We start from the raw sequence: 15,005 nt of genomic DNA, 5'->3' as shown, positions 1-15,005 counted from the left end.
GACCAAAATGAGAATAGCGTGAGGTAAAGCTCATATAAAGAGAATAACAAATCAGAAAACAAACAAGAACAAATGCTTTCCAAGAGTATGTTGTCTTCACTGTTTCTTGCATGTTATTGTGCTTGTTGATTGCTGTGACTTAGGCTCCCATGGACTTAACCCATTTGGGTTAAGCACCCATTTCCATAGTCGTGACATATGACTCTCACTGAATCAGTAAGGATTCACGTCTTCAAATTGGGTTTCATTATTTACCTAGCACCTCATGAACTGAACTCAAATACTTTATTAAATATAAACTGGAATGCAGCTTACTTTCAAACAAACATAGAAAAATATTACACAGCAAAATAAGAGAATTGATGTCATAATGTGTTTATTCTTTAATTCAGGAGATTAAGCCTACAGAAGCGGAAATCATCACAAAGCTACAGAAGATATATGCAGCTATGCATTTTAAACATCAACCATGCTTCTACATAGACTCTTCTACACTTGTGAGAAATATGATGCTTTTAAAATAGCTGTGAAATAGCTCATTTTATACAGACAATGAGTTCTAATATACTGCATATAGACTTCTGGTGTCTGTAACATTGATATTTGTCATTTACTAAAAGGCAGTTTGTATGTGGTCAGATTTCTTATTGTTTTGTGACTGATCTGTTTAATTTTGTCATAAATTAGAACTATGCTTGCTTTTACTGAATGAACAGGTAATATTATCAAAAAGTGGATATTGAAGGCTTGTTAGAAAGCTGGGCTTGCAAGATCAAAAATGTATTTCCACCAAAGAAAATGCCTTTTACTAGCATATAAAGCAAATGTGACATACAGCCACTTTTACCAAAGAAATGGTCAAAGGGAAATCTTTATCGTGACTTTAAATGAAACATCAGCAGTTCTGCAACATGCAGTGAACGGAAAATGTCTTCATTATAACTTTTGCTTAGCTTTATTTAAATCAGAAGGAAATATAGGTATGTTTTGAGTACTTAAGAATTTCTTTTAAGATGTCCTGCCGTATGGCTGTGGTGCCAAACTATTTCCATATAGGCTAGGCACTTGAATACTGTGCCGATTAGGTGTTTTGGCACTATTTCAGAATAGATGGAAGAAGCAATGGGGTATCATATCAAAATATAATTGAAATAATTCCCTACACTTCTACAAATGTAGACCACAGGATGTATGAAATATGCAGAACCAGTTCTGACTATACTTTATACAGAACACAGAAATTTTAAGAATTTCACCTATGCAGTTCTTAACATATACTGTGCAATTCTTATTTCTACTTGCTTCTGCTTATGGTGTTGCTTGACAAACTCCTATCAGAGAACAGGTGATGAACAGGTGTTGAACAACGAAAAATTCTAGGGTAATACAATAAAGCAGCATGAGTACTACTAGTTCTGTTCACACACAGAATTATGGCACTGCTTAAATTATGCTATTGTTGTAGAAGAGTTAGCTGCCATAATAAATACACCAATTAATTGCAGTATATATTTGGCAATTGAAAATGTGCAACTAATGGAAGAACAGGCAACTAATAGAAAAACAGTTGATTGCATTACTAGCCTTTTTTTTGCTAATCCGAAAGAAAAAATAGAAAATCTTTTCTTTTGTGGACAGGAGAAAGTGGACTCTCCAAAAGCATTTCTTCTCCCAACAAAAATGTAAGGAAAAAAACAGGCAGCATTTGCAAACTCCCTAGTCAAGTGAAAAGAAAATACATAAATTTTATTGCCTCAAGTGGCCATTTCTTTTTGAAGACAGAAAAAGGTAAAGGCTAGCATTGGCTGTTTTATTAGAAATGAGCAGAATCTAGTCTGATCTGTACTTAAAGCTGCTACATAAATGTGAAAAAGTAGCAATAAACAATCAAAGGTTAGAGCTTGAATAAAAAACAATGGGAAGTATATAAACATGAAATGAATGCCTGTAAGGGCTGAATACTGATAAAGATTTCCCTTGATAAGATACAATGTTTATTATATTTTGCCTTGGAGTTTCTATGCACTATAAAAGACAATGCATTTACAGGTTTTTATATGAATTTCTTATTGATATAACAGTTTTTTTTTTGCTGTAGCAAGTAAATGTTTTCAGGTTAAAAATAACTACTTCTGTATATTGATAGTTTGAAACATAATTTTAAGTTTGTCATTTGTTATAGAATATGGATTTTTGTAGGAAATGCGGTAGTAAAAAAAAAAAAAAAAAGTAAGCTTACTTATAGGTCTATGAATTGGATTCTGAATAAAGCAGAATTCTTTGTAACTAAAATGAGGCTAGGTACAGTCCAAAAAAGCATACTATAAGGTGAGGAGGGGACAGGGGACTTCTCATCAGAAACTGGAACAACTTATTTCTGCATTCAGTTAGCATTTCTACATGATCTTAAAATTGTGGTATGAGGTCTTGGCCACCCATAGGCATGTTACATGAATAGTGTTTTGTCTTAGTGAACAAGGGCTGCACGGATAGAAGGCAGGAACCAGAGAACCTAAACTGTACCTTAGATCTATGATGTGTTCCTCCTATCAGCACTGTATTAGAATCAAACTGGCTGCTGAAATCATAGCTTGATCTTTACCTGCCGCCAGCATGTTCTGCTTGCTCTGTCTCCAAGGGACTTGATATTTTTTGGGTTGGCAAGTAGGCTTATTCTTCATGTCTGCCTTGGTTCAGACCTTCTAGGTCTATTCCCTTACTGATGGAAATAATAAAAAATAGGTATTAAATAATTGGCATAAGAAACTGGTATAACTCTACAGGCAAAACCAACTTTTTTAGTTTAGATACCATGAAATTATCTCTAAGGATCTATAAATACATACCTCATGAGAAATAGTTAACACATGTTGTATATATTCAAAATGTTTCTACTGTAGTTGTTGTTCGTATCTGTTTTATTATGCAAACATAGCATTTAACAAAACAAAACAGGCCATTAATAAAAAAAATAGGTAATTCTAGGCAAAGACTCCCTTCATCTTGTTCAAGCCAAAAGATCAGAGCCACAAAACAATTCCTAGGTTATTTCCTTCAAACACAGCAGTTAAATCCAACTGTAAGGATCCACAGTATTAATTCTAGTAAGCAAACAGTCATCTCTAACAACGAAGTTAAACTGGTAGGCTGATTCAAACCATTGTATTTGTCTGGTAAACCTTGTCTGCCTGGATCAAATCCTTGTTTATTTGGCAAGAAGTGATATATTAGTGTTCTCCATACCAACAAAAAAAATTAAGCATTTTGTGGAGGAAAATAATTTCACTAAAGTCTTCAAAAGAATGCTAAAGGGCCATGTTTCCTAATGCTTTGACCTATTCACTGAAAATCCCTCTACTTCCTGTACATTCAGAGCAGCTGCAAGACCAGATTCCTAGTTACGTTGTACAAATATTGGACAAATTTACCAGATTGTGAACATGCATAAAACCATATGAATACTTCCCAAGGACCGAAACCTAGGAATTACTTAATAGTGGGCCAGGATAATTAAGCTATTAGCTGTAGGTCTGTTGATGTACAATCCTGAGAAAGAGAGGAAAAAAGCCATCATTACTAATGTTGATACCAAAATCTGCATGTGTGCACCTGTAATTCTTTTTTAGCCAAAGAAAACAAGGTTTATATTCTGCCTTATGTACTTAAAACTTTCAACGCTGTTGACTGAGCAACTAAAATTTAACTAAAAATAAACTTTCTAATTCTAAAAGAAATAAAGTTGATTCTTGAAAACTTCATGTTTCGAGTAGTTTTGCAGTCCTATTTTCTCTGCCAGGACATACACGCATAAAATGCATTGAACTACATATAAAATAAGATAATCAAAGTTCCAAGGCTTACAACTTTATACCAAAGTGGTCTTCGAATTGTCTAAATTTATGGATAACTGACTGGGCTTGTTTTTGTTGTTGAATTTTGTAAGACTTCAAACTTCTAATGTTTGTTCCATCTTAGCCAAAATGACTTTTTTTTTTCTTAAAGATATTGTCTGGTTTGTTCTTGAATCAACCTTCCATTTAAGAAAATAAAGATTGTATTATTTTTCATTAGTAGGGTAGTATTTCCATCAGCTGACTTGCTGAATTATTTTCAAGTTGACATTATGAGTTCTTCAACAGTGCCTTGAAGGAAATAATGTGTTTACCATAGTTAAGTTCATTTTTTTTTCTCTTTTGCAATGTTTGTTAAGAGCTTGAGAGGAAATTTGACAGCAAAACCTATTTTTCTATTAAAAGACTACTGAGCCTACTGCTTTTATTATGCTTGCCATATTTTACTCTCTGATTTTATACTCTGTGCTCACTTGACTGTTTTATTGTTTTGCTTGAGCAGTAAGATATATACAGAAAATGAAATACCTTCTCCTATATGTTTAATATATATGCAATAAGGAGAATAGTTATAAGTAGTATGAAACAGCAATATTGTACTTTAGAAATAATTTCAATAAACTTAACAAAGAATCTATAAAGTGAAGTCTGAATTTGTATGTTGCCTTGGAAGAGTGAAATCGAACTCATTTTATTTCTTTGTCTGTATGAATAACCTTTAACATGGAACACCCACAGCTCTTCTGACCTGTTTATCTGCTTGACCACCATACTGCCTTTACTCAGATGTATAACCTTCTAGGTAGAAATTGTCAAAGGAAGGTGTTGTCCAGGTAATTCCTTTCTAAATGCACATACTGCAATTAATCCTTCCTTAGTGAGACATGTAAGTTGATCAGAACCTATTCTATTTCCTGTGTCAATGGGGGAAAAAATTGGTATTGTTCCAGGATAATGTAAACAGCTGAAGTGGAGTCTAATTATGCAGGGTGAGTCTCAGCATCTGAGATACTGTTATTTATTTTTATTTTTTATAAAGCACAGGATATGAAAACACATTTAAGTGGTTTTATTTATTCTAAGAAGACAAATCTCAGCAATGGGCTTGGAAATTGAAATATATATTAAATTCTGCTCTCTATTTTAAGAGATCTAAGGATCTTCCATATCATCACAGAATTGCTTGGGTAGGAAGAGACCTTAAAGATCACCTAGTTCCAATCTCACTGCCATGGGCAGGGATGCCACCCACAGCATTAAGTTGCCCAGTGCCACATCCAAACTGGTCTTGAACATCTCCAGGGATGGGGCATCCACAGCTTCTCCAGACAACCTCTTCCAGTGCCTCACCACCCTCATAGTGAAGATTCCTTCTAACATCTAATCTAAATCTCTCTTCTTTTAAACTGCTCCCCCTTGTCAAATCTGCCCATGTAAAAAGTTGCTCTCCATCTTTTTTATAAGCCCCCTTTAAGTATTGAAAGGTTTCAGAGAGGTCTCCCCTCAATGAGACCAAAAAGGTCCTCGTAGGACAGGTGCTCCATCCTTCTGATCATCTTCATGTCCCTCCCCTGGACCTGCTGTAACAGTCCCACACCTGTCTTTTGCTGGGGGCCCCAGCCCAGGATGCAGCACTCCAGGTGGGGCCTCACAAGGGCAGAGCAGAGGGGCACAATCCCCTCCCTCCACCTGCTGCACACCCCTCTGTTGGTGCAGCCCAGGACACAGTTGGCCTTCTGGGCTGCAGGCACACACTGCTGGCTTGTGTCGAGTTTTTTGTCCATCAGAACCCTCAAGTCTTTCACTGCAGGGCTGCTCTCAGTGGGTTCTTCTGCCAGTCTGTGCTTATGTCTGGGATTGCCTGACTCAGGTACTGCACCTTGCACTTGGACATGTTGTTGAACCTCATTAGGTTCATGTGGGCCTGCTGCTCAAATTTCTCAAGCCTGTCAGGTCCCTTTGGATGACATCTCTTCTATCGTATTAACTGCACCACTCGGCTTGGTGTCATCTGTGAAGTTGATGAGGGTGCACCCGATCCCACTGTTTATGTCATTGATAAAGATATAAACAGCAATGGTCCTAGGACAGACCCCTGAGGGACACCACTTGTCACCAGACTATACCTGGACAGAGCCATTCACCACCACTCTCTGGCTGCAGCTATCTAGCCAGTAATAGTTCATTATGTTACTTTCTGCTGTGATTACGTCATGTAATATGTCAGTGTAACATGACATCTTAGTACATATTAATGCTTTGTCTCCCCAGGGGTAAGTAACACATCTTGACCTTGCTGATGGCCCTATTTGCCTGCAGAGTTCAGCTGATATAAAATAATTAAAATAAACTGCACGGCAGCAAGTGTGCTTTTTGTCAGTTGTTTTTCAGCTATCTAAATAGCTGTATCTCCCTAGCACAGGAGACCAAGATAGGCAGGCAGACTTTTGGAAGAGGGTGGAGTACTCCTTTAGCTTTTGTACTTGGTATTTTTGCCTAGACTAGTACTTCGGAGCAAGGAATTCTCAGTGGTAGAAATAACGGCTAACTGCTACCAATAAAGTCACATCCTGAGCAGATACAGGATGTGCAGTAAAGATAATCAGGACATTTGAGAAAACAATGTTATAGAATAAAAGAGTTAAGCCATATGCTTGCATTACCTTTCTATTGCATTTCTATTGCATTGCTTTTCTATTGCTTTTTGAAAAATCTGCAATATAAATTTAAAATGCAGCAAGTAAAAAGGAGATACAGGAATAGCATGGGAAGGCAAAAATTGGAATTCTTTCAGAAGAGAGTATTTTATATTTATATTTATATTTATATTTATATTTATATTTATATTTATATTTATATTTATATTTATATTTATTAGCAGTATTTATATCCTTTGCTGTTGATGGTCATAGTGTCTTCTAAGTTCTAAAAGAACATACATAAAATGATACCATATAAAATTTGACAGCTCAACCGTTGTCCAGTGGATTCGGAAATAAATCATCTCATCTGTGCAAATACAATAGCAGTAGCCTTTCCATATTTTTAACAACTGTAGCATAATCCCTGTAGTTTTACTGTTGCACAATCAGGAATTGCTAGAATCATTCTAGGCTCGGGGTGTGGTTCTTCCACTCAGCAAGTGCCCATAATAATGTCTGTGACCATAAACATTTATGGCACAGAAATGAATAAATAAGTAAATAAATAAATAAAAATAAAAAGGAGATAAAGAATCGGGAAAATGTTTTGAAAAACAAACAAAATAAACAAAATATAAACAAGAGATATATACACTAATTAGAAAAGTACAGTGTATGTAAATGTTTTTGCTGGCCTCTTTCCATCCAAATATGTGCATATATTCTTTAGGATATCTGATGTAATTTGGCAGTGTGTTGTTGGACAATTAAATAAAAATATTTCTGTCAGATTGGTTAAATCTGGGGAACTAGCTTCCCAACTGGTGTTTCTTACATGTGTGTCAGGCTAGGCAGAGGGAACTACAAGTATCTGCAGCAACCTCAAATGCCATCATGAGGAAACAAGATACTATGGTTAAAAATTATTCAGGTATTTTCACTTCTACTAAGCCACAGTTGTTAACAGTGTGGATCTGTGAGTTAATGAATATTCTTAGTCACTTCCTATAACTTACTTCAGACTTCCACATCTTTGGAGTTCCATGTTGCTTGGCTGTTTTCTCATGTTGATGGTAGGTAGCAAAGTGTGCACAGAGAAGGAACAGAAAACTTTCTGCTAACCCACATTGTAGAAAGAATGGCACTAGCTGCTGTTTCAGCTTATGTTGATAATGGGGTACATCAAACCTAATAAAAGGTCAATGACATCGCCATTATTCATTCAACAAGAGTATAGGTGTTATGTAAAGTTATCTGCAGGCACTATATCTTGCTGCATACAAAGGAAAGCCTGCATACCAAGGAAAAGTTGCCAGAAAATAGAGGGAGAAGGGAGATAATCCTGGCTTTAAAGTGAAGAGGAAAAGAGAAGGAACAGTTTCCTACTAGCTACTGTACAGCAATTATCTCTGCAAAATTGTACTGTGGAAGACTTTGTTTACTAGGTGATGAAATTGACATCAAACTTAATCAATAAGGCTAACAATTTTTATGCCACACCCTACATACAGCAACAGTTAGAACATTAGGAAAAACTCACTTTGCCCTTCCTAATTTATTTTCTAAGATGCTATTTGTAATATATGTAATATATATGTAATCTTTCTCATATATGTTGAGTGACAGGAGAAAAAAAAATACTAATAGTGGATCACATGACCTTTTCTTTGAATCCAGAGATTTTATGTTTTCTTTTGCAAGATCACAGATACTGTCTATGAAAACTGTAAAGTGTGCCTTTGCTTTTGTCCTCCTAGTGACCTATCCCCCCAAAAAGTGTGCAAAGTATACTCCCTCCTGATCCCAGACAAGCTCAGGAATGTCAGAACAAATAGCCAGGAAAGATATCAGGGCAGAAGTATAAGAAGATGTGGGAAAATCTATCCTCCAGAACAGAGTGTACCCTGTTCTTAATTAACTACAGTTTGGAAAGCATCTGGAAAGAAATCTTTTAGGTGACAGATGTGTAAATTGGTCAATACATCAGCAGAGCAAAAATAAAATCAGCAGAGACAAACAATACAGTGAGGAAGAGCCAGCAGAGGGAGTAGTATCGCTACACAAACTTGTAGGAGTTATTTGAAGGAATCAGTAAGCATGCGGAAAAAAATAATTGGTGAATTTGCACTTCCAAAAGCACACCAAAAATCCTGAAAAGACTAGGGAAAAAACAATTGATCTATTATAGACCAATATATAGACCAATAGATCTATTGTAGACTTTAGCAGTAAAAGATAAAGAATAATGTTGAACTTTTCAGAGTATACCAAGGGATCAGTGCTAAGATCTATGTTGTTCAACATACTTATAAAAGCAAGAAGGGTTCTTGGTGAGATGAGAAAGTTTGCCAGTAATACAAAACTCTAAATGTGAAAATCAGTTTTCAGAATTGTAGAAGAATAAAACTGTAAACAAGTTTAAGCGGTAGGTAACAGAAGTTGATAAGAGAAAAACAGCTAGCTTGTATACATATTGTTAGGTTGTAGTTTTCCCAGAAGACGTCATTAAACTGAGAACTAACTGCTGCAGCATATTGTCAATGTCAAAGTGTAGACAAGCTTGAAAAGTAATTATGTAAATTCACAGAAGAAAAGTCTATCAAACACGGATTAGAGCCTTTGTCTCACAACAAGCTTAATCCAAAGATGGTTCAAGCTGTGGTGGGCATCCCTGAAGCATATCCCTGTTTGCCAACCATGTTCTCAAACCATTTCCTGGTATCTTTTAAGGACTTCGAGCAGAAACATGCCAATTTTTGTTGTTCTGTTATTCTTATGGGTTAATACTACAATGATTATACTTCAGCTGCATACTACTGACCTGTTTTTTCAAGGTGATGTCACCACATATGACTAAACAGATTCATAAGAACAAAAGAAATTAAGGCACAGTGTTCCCAATTTTAATCTTCCCCTATGAAAATTGACATTATATTGTGTCTGGCTGGGATGGAGTTAACTTTCCCTGCAGCTTCCCACACAGTGCTGTGCTCTGCACCTAGAGCTAGAACAGCAATGGTATCACACTGGTGTTTTATCTATCGCTGAGTGGTGCTGGCACAGCACCAAGACTGCCTCCAAACCCCCCAGAACCAGCAGGCTGGGGGTGGGCAAGAGGTGGGGAGGGGACATCACCAGGGCAGCTACCTAAATCAACCAAGGGATATTCCATAGTGTGAAATGGCACACTCAGCAATGAAAGCTGTAGAAAAAAGCAAATAAAGCTGGGAATTGGGAGGGATAAGGGAGGGGTAGGAGGGGGTTGTGTGTTTCTCATTAAGAAAACATCTGTGCTTCCCAAAACCACTGACACTGAAGCCCTTCTTCCCAAGGTGTGGCTGAACATCACTTGCTGATAAGAAGCTGAGAATAACTGTTTTGTCTCTCTTTGCTTCCACATGTCCTTTACTTGTTTTTCTCTATCTTTTCCATTTGATTAAATTATCCTTATCTCATCCTGTGAAACTTTTTTCTTCCCTGTCATGCTTTCTTCCCTGTCTCCCTTTGAGGAGGCGGAGTGAGAGAGCGGGATGGTGGAGTGCAGCTGCCCAGCTGGATGAAACCACCACAATCCTTTTTGGTTCCCAGCGTGGGGCTTGAAGGGTTGAGATAACAATAGATATCACCAAAGTGCTTTAGAGAGAACTTACAGTTACCATATTTATTTAATAGTTGCTGGCCATGTTGTGGCTGGTTTGCTCTCAATATTTTTCTGTGTGATCCCATTTCATGTGATCTGTGCCATGTTCGCCCTTATGCTATATATCAGGTCTGAGAGCTTGTTAAAGGCTGTGGCTTGTTTGTTTGTTCTGTTTGTTTGTTTTTCAGTTCACTGTGCTCTAAAGCATTGGCCTCGAGTGTAATCTGGTATTCAGGCTCTACCTTGCTATCCTGTCTGTATTTCAGGAACCTTTTCTTGTATAATATTAACAGTTACACACTCCTTTTTCTCCTCTGGGAGTCAATAGGTGGAGGATGTAAGGAATAGTACCTCCTTCCCCCTTCCCTATGGGTTAATTACAACAGCTTTTACATATTTTGAACATCCTTGGGTACTCCTGTTGCCAGATCTGCAAACTGTGTTTCTGTTTTTTCCTAAAGTTGAACAATTAGTTAAGAATACCACCCAGGAAACTGCTCTGAGACCGTGTGGTGGTGGGTGGCAAGGTGTGTGGGAGGATACGGACAGGTACCTGTCACGGTTGTCTCCTCTGATGGTTTTGAGCTTCACCCCTGAACAAGTGCAGAATCCTAAAAAGTTGACAAAATGTTTGAAAGACACATGCCCTGACCCTGGCAATGCCCAGCTTGCTGCACTCTGCTGGGGCCTGGCCTGCTCCTAGCAAATGATAATTAACTCTATCCAGCACCCTCAAGGGGAGGAGGAGGTCTCTGAAACTGGTAACACACCCCCTGTGGCTAACCCAGGGGGCCAACAGTCAGTGGTGACTATAGTAAAATAGCTTGTGTTGTAAGGGAAGAAGCTCCTCTTAAGAGGTTCCATGAGGGAGATGTGGAAGGGGCAGGCTGCTGCAGGGCAGGACCATCACAAGAACAGCAGGACAGAAATCATAAACAAGCCAGAAAACACCCAATCCCTATCCCTGAGTGAGCTGTGAGATATATGAAAATATTTCAGATCTCACCTAGGTGAGCACTTTCTCACCTGGCTGCCCTAATACTGGGATACTGAGGCTGGTAGCCAGACAGCTGGGATCCCTCTCCTGGGAAAGGGCTGTTGACAGAGCAGTTGGGAAAGAGGCACAAGCCTCTGGAGGTGACTCCTGTCAAGCATGAAGGAAGGATATCCCTTCAAGGACCATGTTGTATATCACCCAGGTGAGTCGACCACCATGGAGAGAAGTCTTCAGGACCTGAGGGAATTAGCCATGCTGGAGACAGCTAATAGTGATCTGGACAATGACCAGGCACCCAAAAAGCCAAATGAAATCTGGTGCAAGCAGTCCATTTGGAAGAAGTTTGTACAGAGTGAATCATTGTACTCCAGTGCACTGGCAGCAATGAACTGGAGTGATGGAGAGAAACCAACAGTGGATTTATTGGTTGGCTAGCTCTGGCAATATGAAGAAAATTCATAAATTTCATAAAATTTGTAAAATCTCCCTTTCCCTATGGGCCTGAATTTTGGCTGTGGAGTAACTGTCCCAACAACTCCAGCACCTTGAAGAACATGTATCTTCCTTCTCAAGCACATAGCCCAGTATCTCAGCTACTATGTGTCACTGCTTTCCTGCTTGAGGGAAAAAGTATCTTTACGTGTGTGACCACAGGGAGGACATGAGGAGGCGGGATGTGCTTCATTAAAGGGTAAAGAAGTTTGGCAGGAGCTAAACTCCCTTGAATTCCAGCTTGTCCTTAGATATCAGAGGGGTCGGGGTGACTGGCTTAGATTCTGAGCAATGCCCAATTCAGCACTGTATGTCCATTGACATTCAATATATTGAACTACCATGATCACGGATGCACAAATCTTATGATTCTTATTCAGCCTAGTAGATTACTAACTGGTGCAGTTTATTGAAGCAACAGGAGTACAGGTTCTTTTGGATTGCTAGTGAGAAACACACTTTCTACAAAGCATGTGCAAATAACAAAAATATGACTAATATGGCCAACTGCAAATAAGTTAACTTAGGAAACAACTCCATAAAGAATGTTAGGTTTCCCAGGGAAGCTCTCAGTATCACCAAGGGCCCATATCTCACCCAATAGGTATCTGTATTGGGGGGGGGGGGGGGGGGAGGGGGAGGGAAGGGAGAGGGATGGGGGGGGGAAGGGAGAGGGGAGGGCAAGAGAGAGAAAAGAGTTTGAGCCCATTGACTCATCTCAGAAGTCAGTGATGTCCTCCTGGCTTGTCTGTGCTATCTTTCCTAACTTTCTTCCTCTCTTGAGCTATTTTTACACAACGTTCTTACTTTCAGATGGAGCTTAAATGACTCTACACATACAAACCTTTGTTATTATAGGTACAGGGTTTTCTTACTTTAGCTTTAAAGATACAGGCTTAGAGAAAATCAGAGGGCATGCAAAGGGTGGTTGTACTTTGGAGGCAGGTAGCCTTCAGGATGGAGGTGTGTTTTGTCATAATGAGATTATAATGAGCAAAGTTCACCCAGAGGACAAGATTTTGACAAAAACAGAAAACTGCTGGCTAAGGTCTGGCTATGCATTTTATCGGTTTGTCTCAGGGTTGTCCATGCAGTCTATCAGTTCCATAGTACCACGAAATTCCCCATCCCTGTGGTGATATCATGGAACCTGGCCACATTGTTTCCGTGTCACTCTACCCTCCATGGTATTTCTCTCAGTCAGCACACCAAGCTCCTGTGGTGGTGCCACTATCTAAGGCTGCATGTTATGTTGCCGAGAGGACTATCGTGGAACAGATTCCTGACATATCTGCCACATCTCACCCTGGAATTTTCCTCAGTGCTGAACCTTCTCTTAAGATGTGGACATACCTTTAGTCTTAGTAAGTCACCTCCAGTAATTATTCCACACAATGGTGAACCTTCCTCAACTCTAGAAGCTCGGGTACATGAACTGAAAGGAAAAATAGTCAAGAGGGGTTGCCCTAGAAAAATTACAGCTCCAGTTTATGTTGGGAGTCCTCCAAAAGGAGTAGAAGGGCTGATGTTACTCCTGACCCTAATGAAAGGACCTCTGCTTCACATTGTGCTTAGAATTAAGCGATGGATACTCCAGCCAGGACTAGAAGGGCCTTGCCTCTGGCCAGGCAGAGGAAAGGGATAACTGGATTTACTGGGCTGTTTGGATCTGATGTCCTGGCACGTCAGACCAACAAACGTATAAGGCTTTAATGGACTCTGGTGCACATTGTACCCTAATGCCATCAACCTCAAAAAGGACAGAACCCATCTATATTTCTGAAGTGGCAGAGGGATCCCAATAAATAGCTCTATTGGAGGACGAAGTAAGCCTAACTGGGAGTGAGTGTCAAAACCACCACACTGTGACTGGCCCAGAGGCTCCATGCATCTTTGGCATAGACTACCTCAAGAGCAGGTACTTAAGGACCCCAAAGACAATTTATTAGTGGTCTTTTGTTATAGCTGCCTTAAGTATGGAGAATACGCAGCTGTCCACCTTGCCCAGTCTCTTGGAAGACCCTTCTGTTATGGGGTTGCTGAGGGCTGAAAAACCACAGGTGCTGATTGCTACCACAGTGGTGCGCTGGTGGCAATATCACACCAACCGTGTCTCCCTGATTCCCATCCTTAAACTAATTCATCAACTGGAGAGCCAGGAAGTGATCAGCAAGATTCACTCACCCCCTAGCAGTCCCATATGGCCAGTACAAAAATCTAACAGAGAGTGGAGACTAACATTGGACTATCGTGGCCTGAATGAAGCCACACCACCTCTGTGCCAGACATGCTAGAACTTCAATATAAAATAGAATCAAGTGCAGCCAAGTGGTGTGACACAGCTGATATCACTAATGCATGTTTCTCCATCCCTCTAGCAGCAGAGTGCAGGCCACAGTTTGCTTTTACTTGGAGGGGCATCCAGTACACCTGGAATCAGCTGCCCCAGGAGTGGAAACACAGCCCTACCATTTGCCATGGACTGATCTGGTCTGCTCTGGAACAGGAGGAAGCTCCTGAACACCTGCAGTACATTGATGGAATCATTGTGTGGGGTGACACAACAGAAGTAGTTGAGAAAGGGAAGATAATAATTCAAATTCTTCAGAAAGCTGATTTTGTTGTTAAACAGAGTAAGGTTAAAGAACCTGCACAAGAGATCCAGTTCTTGGGAGTAAAATGGCAAGAAAGATTGCCACATCCCCATGGATATGATCAATAAGACAACAACTCTGTCTCCATCAACTAACAGGAAAGAAACACAAGCTTTCTTAGGGCTCTGGAGAATGCATGTGCCAGGCTATTGTCAGCTTGTGAGTCCTCTATATCAAGTGACTCAAAAGAGAAACTATTTTGAGTGGGGACCTGAGCAACAACAGGCTTTCAGACAAAACAAAAAAGAAATAACTCATGAGGTAGCCCTTGGTCCTGTCTGTACTGGACCAGCTTTGAAAAATAGCCTTTACACTCACTGCAGCTAGGGAGCATGGCCTCACCTGGAGCCTCTGGCAGAAAACCCCAGGAGAAACTCAAAGTCGACCTCTGGGTTTTGGAGTCAGGGGTATCAAGGATCAGAAGCCCACTACACTCCAACTGGAAAGGAGATAGTAACAGCATATGAGGGGGGTTGAGACTCTTCAGAAGTTGTTGGTACAGAAGCACAGCTCTTCCTGGCACCATGACTACCCATGTTACATCGGACATTCAAAGGGAGAATCCTCTCTACACAGCATGCAACTGATGCTATATGGAGTCAGTGTGTAGCATTAATTATGCAATGGGCTTGAATGGGGAAACCCAACTGCTCAGGAATCCTTCAAGGGATCGTGGGCAGGTCAGAAAGCAAAGTGATGTGGTGGAGTTTAGCTGTTCATCAGGGTGAA

This window comes from Netta rufina, assembly GCF_964035555.1.
Source record: "Netta rufina genome assembly, chromosome: Z".
NCBI classification, from domain to species: domain Eukaryota; kingdom Metazoa; phylum Chordata; class Aves; order Anseriformes; family Anatidae; genus Netta; species Netta rufina.
Note: the sequence above shows the minus strand (reverse complement) of the source record.